Source organism: Varroa jacobsoni, unplaced genomic scaffold (genome assembly GCF_002532875.2).
Source record: "Varroa jacobsoni isolate VJ856 unplaced genomic scaffold, vjacob_1.0 scaffold_277, whole genome shotgun sequence".
NCBI classification, from domain to species: domain Eukaryota; kingdom Metazoa; phylum Arthropoda; class Arachnida; order Mesostigmata; family Varroidae; genus Varroa; species Varroa jacobsoni.
In genome coordinates, this window is record NW_019213179.1 from 138,293 (window position 1) to 152,709 (window position 14,417).

Consider the following 14,417-nt stretch of genomic DNA (forward strand, 5'->3'; position numbering starts at 1 on the left):
CAGCCCTGTGCCCATATTGCCTATTTGAAGCAGGCAGAGGAAAACAATTTCAATGAATTGATTGAAATTCAGCCACCGCGCTCCCCTAATCCCAGTTTTAAGGTTATTTATACAGGGATACACTGTTCGAAATTCTGCTTCGACAGAACAGGGTCCTGCGGATAACGAAAAATGCGTATAATGAAAAGTCCTAACCGCCAATGCAACAGAACTATCTGGAGCGCAGTCGTGTTTAAATAAAAATTATTTTATGATACTTAGCTCGTGCACAGCAACCGTGCTAGGTCGAAATACGTACGACTTATAGGAACGATTTGATGAGCTGTACGCATGTATTAGAGAAGAGGTGAAGGACAACGGTTGAATTGGGGACCTGTACATCGAACTACAAATTTAGAGGGGCACTTTTGAAATATCCAATTAATAATATACTATTATAATTTCTCTTCTTCTATTAGTTGTTGTTGTTAGCTGTTCTTATTGTTGATAAACTACCGGGCTTCCGTTGTGACAGGGCGGCATTTCGTTCATAAAATGTAATTAAACGCATTCACGACGAAAGAAGGCAAATCTAAGACACGCGTTTAGGAGCGAATCTAGTGTTTTTTTTTAATCAGAAATAGAGCTTTTTATTTAAGTGGTGCGACCAAATTTATGGCTTAGCGAAACTGACTTTGATGAAACGGTGTCGGTCCTTTACGTTTGTATCATATCATACACGCGTCACACAGATGGTGATTTTTACGTTTTAAACGCTAACCCTTTGCCACACGACATGTCCTTTCTTCTTGCCTGTCATCTAAAACAGACTTGTTGGTGCGAACCATCAAGAAAATCATTACTTTTCTTCTCTTCGAATGTATGAGACCTTTCGCCCCTCATTTTTTATATATAATCTACGAGCATCTGCTCGCCACACCATCATTGGTTCTATTTTTCCAATCATAAAACGAAATTATAGTTAAGCCGTTTTCTATACGTGACGTTGTCTGTGATACGTGATAATTAATGGGCAGCATGTAGGACGTTGTGTTGCTTAAGGCCGTCAACATGCTTCGCAGTAGTTCTTTCCTCCGGCCATTCTGCAAGCGTGAGTGTGCTTAACACGGCTTGTCACGCTAACCGCTATTGGAGCGCACAGGGCCTATCATCAGAGGCAGTCTTAGTTGTTCTTGATGCTGCCACTGCCACTGCCACTGCGGCCGCCTATGAAGGCCCTCTTCTTCTCCGGAAAAACTACCATGGTCACACTCCTCTATCTCACCTACTACTAAATCGCCTGTTATTAAGTGCTGCTGTGGCTCCCCGTCACAGTTATTTATACCTGAGTCTAATCATCTAACCGACAGTGGCCAATTTAATAGAATCACCTGGAGAAACTGAGGAAAGATTGGTTGACCGCAAGGGAAAAATCAGAAAGGCCCAAGTACTGAACAGGAGCGCTTGTCGGACGTCTACGAACAGAGCATGTAGAGGAGCTGCTGCCAGACTGCTACAATTATTCACTGGGCATCATGCCGTAAAATTAGTAGACAAAGGCTCACCGACGAAGTATGAAAAAGCGACAAGATAAAAGCGAGAAATGGCCGAAGGTTCCTGACACAGAGCGCCAGAAGAATATCTGATATCACTCCAGTCTGGCCGAACGATTAGCGATAATTTTAGTCGGACGATCAATACCAATGTCCTCAGCTCAAGGATTGTGACTGGAACGAGGGACAGCTTTTCAAAGTGTGTCGCTATCCTTATAAAGCTTGCAAATCTGAAGGGAATGACATATCAATAAGGAAACATTTTTGGCTGCTACTTATTTCGTCCAATCACTTTCTGAAAACGATAGGTCAGAAACTAGATAAAGCCAATAGAATTGCGGCTGTTACTTTGTTGAGAGGCTGCGAACCTGCGATTTCTAGAATAGCCATTTCTCATGTTGCGATCAACAAAAATCGTATTTTTTAACAAAGCAGAAAGCCTTCACAATTGGGGGTTCAACAAATGGTACCTGCACCAATTTTGGTATTCGTGTCTAGATGTTGAGTCGCGTAAAACGTAATTGATGCGCTAGTAGGAAACCAATTCCCGAACGCAAACATTCGGCATATTTTTCCGAATCTGTTTGCAATTCTGTACTTATCGATAGCCATGTCAATGTTTCATAACCAAGGGCAACATACAGGGGCAATATTTGAGCCGATATAGTGAACTGGCGACATTATTCCCTGTACATAATTATTATGAACGGGTGTAGTAGAAAAACCGCTTAAATTATATATTAGCACAAGGATATATTACGCTCCTATCCGTCGCTCTTTGATGCTTAGGACAATTAGTAAACGTTAAAGGCCGCCGTCAAGTTGAGCACGAGCAGCTAGACGCGCATATGAAGAACGTCTTCTGCATAGGGGGGTCAACAGATAAAATTATTAGGGCGTCGATGATAAATACAATCTTGGATTAATACGAATATTCAGTGTGAATCCCTGATCTGAGGCTACGTGAAAAGAGGTTTCCCTGCTTATTAAAATCTGGCTGCCGTTCACAGCAAAAAAAAACTTAGGTGTAATATGTTGTGTTGTGTCCTGGCGCGCTGACTTCGGTCTCGGAAAAGTCAGCATTAAGCCAGACCACTGAAACCTAGGTTATAACACTACGTTGAATCAAAGGCGAAAAGTCGGAGCACACGTTTTTGTTACGTAATTGGTCTTTGATCAGTTTTCAAAGTCGAAGGTATCCTGTTCGCAGCGTGTGCTATTTTGTACGGTTCATAATTTTGCTCAGATCTTGAAAATAAACGCGTGAATAATCATAATTCAGAAGTACGTATTGTAGCTGTGACAATTTTTGCCTGCTCAAGATTGGCGCTTTGGTCTACATAGATGTTTTTATAGTTCTATAAACTGTAAATAAAATTTATAAACAAGAATTTAAATCATACGATTTTTCATAATCAATCTGCATGCTATCCTCTATACGACTTTAAATTATACTGAGGTTTGATGAAGTAAGAGTTTATCGTATCTAGACTGTCTACTTACTACCTACATACACATATGACAGGGGAATAAAAACAAGAAGTTATATCATTATTGTTACTATCTAAAATATGGTTATGTCAAGCTATTTACATATTGTGCAGCTGTGTCCTAAAGCTTGCATAAGCTCTCTGCTAGAAGCCTGAGGCCAAATGGACGTAAAAGGTCACAAACAGTCGCCTGCACGATTTTCATGCTCAAATGTCGCTTATAACGTTCCATCGTACGCATGCATAGGACGTTCTCCGTTGCTGCTGACTTGATTGGTCGTTTTGGATACCACCCGTCCAAATACGCCCATTAGAATTGTAAGATTTCAACAGTGTTTCCCAAATGTGCGCCTGCGTGCAGGCAGTGTTCGTCGAAAACACACGAATAGTCTACGTGCATAAGACTATGCACTTGCCTAAAGGCAGGTTTGCTTCGTTATTCCTTAGACGGAAAGGATAGGCGTTTCATGACCAGGTCATAACTGCCATTTAGCGCGGCTGTCCACGTTACTTGCTTGTCTAATGTTTTGACATCTTTCCATATGCTGCTAATGCTTTCCTAGTGATTTCTTTTCTACACAGCAGCAGTACTACGGGCAACACTAGCATCGGTGGTGTTTTGTGCATCATTAGTTCGTCTTTTCTCTCTCTCTCTCTCTCTTATGCGCTTCGTTAGAAGAACTGAAATAGGCAGATGACTAGGTAGGTTCTGGGTGCCTGCTACCAAACCAACCTGTCTATCCATGTATACCGACCAATACTGACTAGTATTACCGACCGTTACATGACGCGCGCCGCACCATGTCCTTTCTCCCTCCGGCTAATAGACCACAGTGTCATGCGCAGCCAGATCGCGTGATCATATCTGAAACGGAATATCTACTGTGGTAAAGCTACAGCTGCCACTGCTGCTATTCTGAGCAAAGCAGCGGCGGTTGTCATGACAAAACATACAGAGTCGAAGAGAAGGAACGTATCTCAGAGCACGTGAAACGTGCGTCATTGGCGTTCATGTTATCGTCGGCCGCTGCTCTTCGTATTTCCCGAAAGGGGCAGTAGAAGCTCGAGCAATTTGGCGACGCCGCTGCCAACTGCCGAATCGGTGGACCAGTTGACTGTCGCGGGCGTTGGGCCCTGAACGTCGCTAGTGCGATTTAGCCTAGATCTACGTTTTGTTTCCTGCAGTCGCTGTCGTCTAAGCTTAACCATAGCGTAAACAACACTTAGTCAAAGGATTGTGGTAGCGGACCGCTGGCTAGCTTAACTGAACGAACGACAATGCCTGGACATTTCAGTCCTACTGCTACCACTGCGAATACTGTCTATGTGTTTCCGACACGATCGCTACCACCATCAGCGCCAGTGTGAATCATGGGGCGGCTAAAATGAGGCTATGACCACTCGCATTTTTCTTTAGCTAGCCGCGTGGCGTGCGCATGAATTCGTGTCTGAGCGCGTCAGTACAAAACATGAGTTTGGTATGTTAGCGGCAGTAATGAACGACAGTGGTTGTCACCGGGGAGGGGAGGGGAGGGGGGAGGGGCGCGGGGGGGAATAACATTAGTGAACGAATCAGTGACAGTATGACGGAAGCGCCCAATCGACGAAAAAACTTCCTGCTTTCTTTCTATGGTAATTTCTATGGATAGCAGATACTAGCTACTGCCGCCGTCGGCGACGCTGTTACAGCTGCCGCGACCGCCGTCGTGTTCGTAGAGGAAGGGTGCAAGGAACACGGAAAGTGGGACCTGTCCGGTACTCGGTTTGTCCGCAGTTTGTTACCTTTGTTGTTTGCTACTGGTTTGCCTGCTAGCTACTGGCAGGAATACGGCGAAAGAAGAAATCGTCACTGGTCGCTTTATGAGAAACATCGCATCTACTGCTGTTGCTCACCGGTGCGGTTAAAGCCTGGCAGAAGCGTACGAGAGAAGGGCGAAGGGATGTTCTCTAAGCTGATATCGGTTTATCGGCTTGTCTTATAGCGAAATGCGACCGTCAGCCAAGATGTGGCCGTGTGTCGTAGCGGTACTACGAAATGTCAACGGATAGAATAAGAGACAAAAAAGAACGACGAGGAAAAAGGACATTATAGAAACATGAGAAAGACGAAATTTGGCAAACGATCGGAAATATGTCGCGGAAGTGGATGCTACGGTTGTCAGGCTACTGGAGGAAAACAGAGCGCCAAGATCTGTGTAACAGCTAGCCTCGAACGCCAACTTGGAGAGGGGTCGCTGCCATTTAAAGAAAGCGATTTCGGTTGGTGGAAGCACGAGTATATGAACGAACAAATACGAGAGGACAGTGGTAGATGCGTTGTTCGCTCGCTTGGCCTAAACAGGCAAAAATGAAGATTAACTTTACAGTATCGCATTCACACGTCAGTGACTAAGCGACAAAGAGGCCTCAGTAGGAGCGTCAATGTACAGATTTTTATCAGTTGCCAACATAAGCATTACAGCACCGCATATGCACACTACTCAATTACAGGCGAAAGGCCAAGATTTTAGGATCAATGAACTCTCCCAGCAGTTGCTCGAGTTGAAAGGCGCTAGCTTAACGATGACGATGTTGAAGCACAAAGGTGGCTTTTTGGAACAAGTTGAGGTATTTTTTTTCACTGTGATGTAACTTTTAACTTCGAAGCAAACTTACAACCGTGTGCATCCAACAAGTTGTTACAGTAACGCGTGAAAAAAATTGAAAAGTCTTTTGTGTCGAAAATTACGTAAATATATACTAAATTCAATCGGTGCATTTGACTATCATGAATCGGTGCATCTGACTATTTGAATCAGTGAAATAACAGCAAACTAAGTTACTCCTCGGAGTCCTTTTCAATAACCAAAACATACTAACATAAGTACACATCGTTAATCGATATGACTCTACTGTAGTTAGTGGTTGACGCAGACGTCGAAGCTAGAAAGGCTCGACACTTTTCAGACTTCACCACTGGATAGGCACAGCGTGCTCCATCCGGACCGTGTGGAGTCGCGTATACGTGGGTGTCACGTGAAAACGCTGTCCGAGATATACCGTAGTACGTATTCAACATGAAGATATCCGTTGTTTTTTGTACTGTTCAGTTCCTGTAAGTTCAGCCGTTATTCCTCTTCGAAAATATTGTACGACGACTCTCCCAATCGATGAATAGTACTTCTCATTTAACAAATACCGATCGTCGCATTAAATAAGGTCTTGGCCGTTACTCTTTAAATGTAATGCATCTAACGGTGTCCAATCATTCCTCGAATTGGGGAGTACTAAAAATCAATATCTAATGGAATCGTGTCTCGTGAAAGATCATCATCCAACGAGAGACGTTCATTTCCGGACATTGATTTCGTATGTGTGTATGACCAAATAGGATACAAAAAACGTCACAGCCGCTTCCAAAGGCCGCTGAAGAAGCAACCATAAACTGAACAGATAGTAATAGGGTAATAATAATCATCACAATTAAGTGTCGTCCAAATAAACCAGTGACGCTTGGAAGCGCCCGTCACCCGGCCAGCGTAAAGTGTAATTAACAAAACAATATCTTTACATTAAGAAACAGTAAGTAACTATTTCAGCGTTAGAACGTAGAGTGACTATGATTTCCTAGAATTTTCCCACTCACTGTATATGTAATACCTCGTTGAATTATCGCATGTAGAAGTATGTGAAAGTGGGCCAAATGAACACTTAAGAAGTAAAGGCATCAATTCCAAGAAGAGGGTGCGGCTCGAACAACAAAATCTTTCTTTTCAAGAGGAGGGAATTTTGAATTAATTCTAGTGAGTTTCTTCCTAGCAACAGCTCTACCCTAACGTTACGTTATAAGTGAATAATAATAATACAAAGCATATAATTTATAATCGAACGGCTCAGCTTCGCTGGTAATGTTTGAAAGCTATAAAAACTGATCAGACAGGAATCATGGCGGACAGGACTCACATGGACCACAACATTGTTTCTTCTAGTAAGAAAATGTTGGTTTTAAGTTTAGATACTGTCAAACTTTCCAAGAAATTGAGTGCAACTCATGTTACTGCATTTTTGTCCTTGTGCAAATTTCGAAAAGTAGCACAATAGGGAATAGCTAATTATTATGTCGCTTTCTGTGAACGATAAAAAACAGTTAGCTCCTTTTTTTACCACAGTTCCGTCCGATTCAAAGGCTAAATTTTTTTACCTGCTCAACTTGCTACTAAATGTCTAAAAATGATTTTCTTCCTAGGAAAAAGCCGTTTTTCCCCTAACTTTGTTAAATCACTGACTTCTCCGCACAAACCCATTGGTGGTCCCATTTCTGGCTTTATTCCTGGCCCATATAGCTTTACCTCGTGAGGCTGTGTGAACCAACAACATAGGTATATCCAACTGACATTTTCTCTTAAAGAAGTATGGTAAGCCCATTTAGGCTACCTAATAGAAGAGTCTTTCACAAATATATATATATATATATATATATATATATATATATATGAATAGGTATATTTCTCTCTCCAAAAATCAGCTAGAAAAAAAGCGCAAACCTAGCCAAGATTAGGGTTTTGAGTGCAAAGGAGCTAGACTAACTTCAATGCATCTTACTATCGCAGAGTCTTAAAAGGCGAGATCGGCCAAGCTAAGCTTACAAATTCAATTTACGTCCACTAGTGTAGTAGTACTGGCATAAAGAAGACCAGCTGGCTTGTTTTTTTTTTGCATTAAAAAATCGATTTTTTACGCTTTAGCCTTAGCGCGCTTAGGTCCTTTCGAACGGAAGCTTTCATACATTCTAAATTGATTTCCTAGTCCAGATTTCGACCTTTAACCAAATTGTCCCAAGTGTTTTTTCTAGCACACAGGTTTTGTATACAAGGATGGTCGTCACAGGCAGATCCTCTAAAGCGCCAAATCGATACTAATAGCCGATTTTCTAGCGAACGGGGTAGTCACCGCTTGTACCTTTTTGGACTTTCAAGCTAGCTTCTCTGTCTTCCCTGCCTGCGAAGAGCAGCAAAGAAAATGGATAGACGACTGTTTTATTCTCGCCTGCATCCCAAAACAAGTGAATCGTTCACGCCACATTAGCTAGAATCCACCAACCAGCAAAAGCTAATAGGTATCGACCAATCTCTTACCGTGCATCTTTCTGCGATTTGCATTTTCATTGCTCTTCTACGGGCGGAAGGATTTCTAAAAAGTCGAGACTTTTAACAGTCATTCAATGAGCCACTTTTTCAAATATGGCAAAATATTCAAAATGACACTATAATGATAACTAACGTGATTACTGTTTATGGCTAGATCAATAGAGTAATATTCGAAAGGTCAGTGGATTTCCTCTTTTCCGCAAAGAAAACAGATGACCTAAAGGAACAACATGGTCCGTTTATGCGCAATAAAATGCTATTGCATAAGGTATTACCTGTCCTGAAAGTCCATCGCTTTGGTGATGTTTCGCCGAGACCAGTTTCAAAAATTGATCCCTAATCGAGTAGCAACAGTTTCAAGGATAAAAGACATCAACGAATAATGAATAGTCATTTAGTAAAACACAAGTTCTCACAAGTTTCCTACAAAATCAGTATGAAAGAGGATGTATTCTTTAAAAATAATTTGAATTGATTGTATTCGAGCGTAAGTCGTATAAATTACAAATAAGCAAAATTTACTTATGTCAAATTCATCACTGATGTTCACCCCGTGTGAAGCTCAATATATCATGATATTGCTAAATTGGCCCAGTGCTCAAGTACGCCGTCCTCCGGGCCCACTTCCGGCGTATCTTCTGCCACGTGAATATAATTAAAAACCTTTAACTTTGAAATTATATCTTTATAAAAATAATAATGATCTTATTATTGTTGTTATTATACTCGTGGTCATTGGCTAATTATTTGATTTAATACATTGTAAAATGCTTTAACCAAACAATTCTATGCGATAATTCGACGCTATCCAGAAGCATCAACATGCTAACTGACTTTGGTCGTTGTATTGACTCGTAAATCCACCCATCGTCCTTAATAATGATCCATATAAGTTTTATGTTTGAGTAAGGGTGTCTCTGAAGGCAAACATAGGGGAGAAAACCAACATGGCGGTCGTGGATTTGAAATGTTACTTTTATAGTTAAGTTTAGAATATACATAGATGCAACCGTTTGATCTCCCTGAAGCAGTATACCTGCAAGCAACGTGGGGTTATTGAGGAATATCTGAGCTCAGATTTTCTGTCAATGATACTGTAAAATATTAGCCTTGACTGAGTATGAACGAACAGAGCGCTCTATACGTCAGTTCGATCGATACATGTTCGACTTGAGCTAGCACAACAATATATACTTATATATAGCGTCGGGTATAGTTTAGCAACGACGTTAACCGTGATGATGTAGATAAGTGGCTCATATGGGAAACGCATCAAAGAAATTGTCTTTACTACATGCTAGCATATTGTTATGTAACTTAATTTCATAAGCAATTATTAACAGCAAGGGTTTCGAGCTTATCACGATCTAATCTCCGTTACCTACCTTTTAAGCGGCCGAATTGATACTGTGGACCACCAAGAGATAGCTTACCATGTAGTGAGCATTTGTCCTAAGCGAAATGAGCTTGTACTCGCTTCACAATGCATTCCACGTCCCTTTTCCTAATCGGCTTTTCTGGCGGATTTCTTCCTGGCGTTTACTCCGCTAGTGCTTTTTAGTTATTGCTGCAAATGCGAACCACTATCAGAAGAAGCCAATGCTGAATAGGCAGGCTGAACCGCCCACGTATGTGGGCAAATCCTTTGAGGCGCAGGCACTATTTCTGCGGGCCGTGTCGCCGACGGCCCAGAGTTCTCTTGCGCAGTTCTATATTTCACTATACCTATTTGCGTTACTTCATCAATGTGGTTCCTTATCTCCCGATGAAAGTCAAATTGTCTACAGTAACCCAGAAGCGTTAGCTTGGTGATCTCGAGAAATGCAACGACTCGAGTTCGTGACGTGAATATCATGTACATACAAACACCTAGCAGCACTGCGAGGAGAGCTGGCGAGATTTGAACACCGGGAAAGCACATCTGTATCTACACCCTTGGTGCCCAAAACGAGCACGTCGTTTAAGCTTCCACGATGCCCTCTATGCATGCTAGTACAGAACAAGTGTAGGGCATCACTGAGCACTCAAAAAGTGATTCAAAATTGCTTACTGTTACCCAGCAAAAAATGTGTCCCGATGAACACAGTCCACAGTGGAACGTTGATGTGATATAAAGAGGCTATCGTATAGATTCCAGCTGGTATTGAATTCCACCATTGCTAGCCATAGATGGCACGATTACACAATTTATTTAAAAAAACAAATATCTTCTTAATAGCATCGTCGGAATATATACATGCATAAGCGTTCATATATATATATATATATATATATATATATATATATATTTGCTGTCAACAGCGCGATGATAAAGTTCATATTGAATGTACACTGATTGTTAATAAAAGTTCAATTAATTTCATCGTTTATTAAGTATATAAAAACAAGATCCATACGTCGTCTAGCAAGTTATTTATCAAATTAGTAGCTTCGTTCCTGCAACAATTCTAATACCGTGGGTATGAAATTAACGTACTGAGCTATACGCAGAGAAAGTTCGACTGTGCAACTCACAAGTTCCACATGACTTCCTTCAAAAGAATATTACACAGCAGTCATTATAAAAGTTTTTCTTAAAAGTTATAGGCTTTTTAAAAATCATACATGAGAGATAATACATTTCTTGAGAACTGGACAGTAACTCGAGTTGGAATACGTCTTTAGATAATTTTTGCCCCGTTCCAGTTTGAACGCGCTGATATCATTGGGCAGGATCTATCGCAAGAAAAATATTTATTACGAATCACGTTTTATTAACGTATATACGTAGAGTCTCAACTGACTCGTGGCTGAAGGAGGTTATGAGGCCAGGGTCTAAAGCCGAGCTTCTTTTCGCTGATTTTTCAATTATTGAGAGTTGTGCACCATAAATTCAGGCTGAATAGTTCACTATCATTAAGTACTATTATCAAGAAGTTCTATGGAGCTTGAAAAATCCTGTCTGTTGAGATCCGCCTAAACCTTGCAAGAATAACTTGTGATATTTATCACGATAATGCACCGGACTACACTTCATAATTTCCACCAACTTTTTGCAAAGAAACTTGATTATCTTAACTTCCGAAGATCTGTAGTTTGGGTTCGAAAACTGTTCCAATGAGTGGAGAAGGCGGAGGTGCGCATACGCAAAATCCAGCTGAGGTTCTTCAAAAGAGAACTCTGGGATTTAGGCGATCGAGGCATGTTCAGTTAAAGCAAAGCCAAATCCTTGATACCTTTTTGACCTAGTCGTAAATGAGTAATTGATTATTGGATTCCAACAGACATTAAAATACCCCCTCTCAAAAGTATATCTAGTCAGCAGTTTGTGGAAAAACATGTGTGACGATCTTTGTTCGTGCTACACACGTGTTCTTAGCAACCTCGTCCCATCGGATGTATAACTAACTAACGCCTCAAGTGCCAAGGATCTTTTAATAGGAAAAGAAAAGAAGATCAGCAGTCGTCATCACCTTCTAATGTTTACGTTTTTGCTTAGACGCTAGCCTTCGATCTGTTATGTGACCCGAATATCAGTGTATTGAACACTTGGAACAATCCTATTCAATCGCTATGTTCAACCTTATATATATATGCTTATCTGTCCTTCGGTCGACGATATGCTTAACCCTGTTGAGAAAGGACGGTATCAATGTACCACAATAGTTTCACAGTGGTGATTTTCTTTTCGCTTTGCCGCCAAGTCTACGACGCAGGATTGTTCTCGAAGTTATTTCAGATTTCATTGTTCGCTTATACGTTGCCTTTAATAACGATGTTTCCTTGAGCTATTAAATGGGGGGTTGACAATGAACGGGAAGTAGAACGACGACGACGACTAAGAAGCACAAGAGAAACTATCCATTAATGACTTTCTATTTCATTTTCGTTCCTTCTCTATCTGCTACTGTTTGCCGGTGTCTTACAGATACACGAACCTGCCATCTACCGCTTCGCGAAAAAGAATGCATTTACCGACGCAGCTAATGCAGTGTGACAGAGTTTGCGTCGCTCAACTAATATAGCCGATGGGTGCGTGAAATGAGTGTCGTACTTTACGGCCCTCGTTCCTTTCCACCAGCACAATAGGGGCAGCGGAGGACTGTTAGGTATGTGGCAGGTATCCACGGTCACTGCATGACGCCGCTGCCACAGTAGTAGTACTTGCTGTATTGATTCGCCGTTGGGTAGGATTTCGTCAGTTGAAGATGAAGCCAAATTCAGTGAGCCTTCATTAGAAGTCGACGTCACAGTGGCAGCTAGCGAGCGTTTAACAGGACAGCAGTAGCCACCGTTGGTTTTATGCCTGGACAGCTTTCACCATGTCCAATATTCGTCATAACTATCGTTTTGCCGTTAAGGTCTCGCGGTAGCAGCACATAAAGGCCATTACGTTCCTTTGCTGTTGGCAAACACGCTCGCGCACACACACGACCATAGACGCAAAGTGCGAAATATATGGCCAAACTCAGGCTCACAGTGCCCGATCGGACACCTCTCACACACTGCCACCTTATAGAAGCTGCTCGATAAGTCGGTGGGAGACGATTTTCTTTTCTGCGATATGTGTTACCGTTTATGTCTCTTCTTTATTGCACATCTGTTTGTATGTCCGTTCGTTAGTTTCAATGCGCGCCCATATATCAACAGCCGCACCGACTGCGAAGGCAGCAGCTATTGCTTTGATCATTTGACGATCCCTAGGCCGTTCAGCATTTTATTGCTTATGCATTATACAATAGTTGTTCGGCTTCCGCCGCCGCGCATACTCTTGCTGCTCTCTGTGTTATGACACATTGCACTCAGGCGCACGGCAGGCCACCTATCGATCTACCTTTCAACTGCCCTTTCAATCCTCGAAGCAGCAGTAGAACACTGTGACAGAACAGCTGAACACAAACACGGACGAGTCATTGAGGCGTGTTTGAGTTGAACTGCTATTTCTGCTGGCCATCGGGTTACTTCTAAAGGCCCGTCTCGGCCTTTATATTAAGTACGTAGACACATTTCCAACATCCCTATAAACACATACATAATATATGCACCAAGGAAAAAATGGTCTAGCAGTTGGAAGCATGTCGAAGCTCGCGTCGCTGCTGTCGCCGTTGTCGTCGCTGTTGTTACATTTGGCGCTGGCAACAGCAGCAGCAGCATAACGAACCGTGGCACATGTTGCAGACGAGTACTAACCCATCTCTACAAGTGTGTCTACTACTACTCGCAGCCTGCAACAGTTGTCACATCGTCAGTGCTTGCTTGGCCTACAATCAGAATGGCGTGAGACCGACCAGGTCGTTTTTGGCACAGGCGAACGCTCTTGTTTTCGATCTTATATATAGCCTTATTAGGACTACTAGACACTGATTGAGTTTGGGCCGCTAGTCTGAGACGACAAACTGATTGAGAAAAAGGGATAATCTTATTCACCATTCCACTCCTCTGTGTTCCTTTTCGTTTCCCTCTTTTTACCCCAATAAACGGAAACCCATTCTGAAGCCGGCTGACTAAAGGCGTAAGAACAGTGCACAACCAGAGAGATATTTAAAGCCGCTAACCAGCACGGTCTCGACAGCGGTGAAACACAATCAAGTGCGTGATCGCACATTAGTACCATTGTCGTCTTCACAGTATCGGTCAATAATTAGCTATGGTGCACACTCCGACTCAGCTCGCGAAATGCTAACCTTAACAGCGATCACGGTCAAAAAGGTTGTCTATTTGGTTCTATGCGTCGACAGTTCTAAGCTACTGATTTGTATCGTCGTGGTCGTGTCCTACATATGGTAGGCAAATCTTTACGTATAGTTTGGTGCCATGCACATTACGCGGATAAGATCATACGGGTGCTGCTTTCTATCAGCTGTCCAGACTAATCTCAATTGGTACTCATTGCCGCCGTCCTATGTGTCGTTCCCTTATGTCTAGGTACATGTCCAGCATATTCAATCGTTCCTTGATTTCTAGGTACTAAAGCCTATTGTCTCTATAGCAGCTGAATGTGGGCCGTTCATTCTGGTAAGGAACTGTTGAACGACCTGTTGAACAGTCGACACCAAACTGAAATGAGCCAGAGGACATCGTCACCGGTAAAGTTCTGGTCTAACGGTTGATGTGCGCTAGCGATGGTCTACGCTGGTTGAAGCTGTGGCCAAAACGACGAGAAATGAGAAAGTCAAAGACGCATACACAGCGAGAGAGAGAGAGGGGGGGAGAGGGGGAGAGAGAGGGAGAGAGAGGGAGAGAGAGAGGAGAGAGGGGGAGGTAGAGGGAAAGGGAGAGGGGAGATAGAG

The 14,417-nt window shown here is 42.3% G+C and overlaps 1 protein-coding gene across 7 annotated transcripts in view; it reads right to left on the reverse strand.

Moving 5' to 3' along the window:
* Nucleotides 1–13,568, reverse strand: part of LOC111258940 (uncharacterized) — a 140,768-nt gene extending 127,200 nt beyond the window's left edge. For 6 of the 7 annotated variants that reach the window (XR_015310378.1, XR_015310376.1, XR_002679302.1 and 3 more), the window contains exon 1: nt 3,126–3,273. The gene's annotated coding sequence lies outside the window, so the exon portion shown is untranslated. Of the gene's footprint in view, nt 1–3,125; nt 3,274–9,581 lie in introns of those variants that run through there. The other variant, XM_086967657.1, reaches the window with a different exon arrangement.
* Between the last annotated feature and the right edge of the window lie 849 nt (nt 13,569–14,417).